This window comes from Schistocerca cancellata, chromosome 3 (genome assembly GCF_023864275.1).
Source record: "Schistocerca cancellata isolate TAMUIC-IGC-003103 chromosome 3, iqSchCanc2.1, whole genome shotgun sequence".
NCBI classification, from domain to species: domain Eukaryota; kingdom Metazoa; phylum Arthropoda; class Insecta; order Orthoptera; family Acrididae; genus Schistocerca; species Schistocerca cancellata.
The window spans coordinates 151482816-151483608 of record NC_064628.1 but is presented as its reverse complement, the minus strand read 5'-3'; positions in this window follow the sequence as shown (position 1 = coordinate 151483608).

The following is a 793-nucleotide window of genomic DNA, read 5'->3' as shown; positions in this document are numbered from 1 at the left end:
CCAGGCCGGCCACGCCGCACCACGCCGTGTCGCTGCGCGCAGCGGGCCGTAACTCGCCGCGACGGAGCTGGCCCACAGCTGCCGCTCACCCAGTCTGTGTCCGCCGCCAGTCTCAGTGGGTCACCCCGCCATCTCACCTACCTACATCACACTACGAGATTGAAATCAATAGCAGCTGCGAGATGAACAACTTAGAAGCAGATGCTCTCAGTGCAGCCAGTCTTCCGGTTCAAATTTGTACCTCAATTAGGTTCTTTTCGAAGTGAGCTGATGTAATAGGTCCATAGTTTAAGAGAAACGAAGACTATGGCCGCAACTGAGCTTTGAAATAAGACCAGAGTGACAAGTAGAAATTTGTGCCGGAGAGTAACTCGAACCCGGATTTACTGCTTTACGCAAGTGGTCGCCTTTACCGACGTTTTCCCTCCTCTAGACGTCTTTCACTTCAGGTGATGACCCCTAACACCCATACTACCCCCAAAATCTGTTTAACCTACAAACAAAAACAATATACGAGGTGCGACATAAAGTCCCTGCAGGCTTGCGTAGGCACAATATCTTTGACCTTGGTCTATAAGTTGCATCTAGTCAAAGCACACATCGATGCAACTGTTCAGTCGTGAGTTGTGCCGTAATAAGCTAACATGTGTTTGTGTCTCTCGTCACGGAAATGGAACCGCATAATATTGCGCAACGGTATGCCATTTATTTTTGGGTTAAATTGGGTGAGAACGGGACGACGAATGTTGAAGATGAAGACTGCAGTAGACGACCATCAACCTCTCGGACGGAT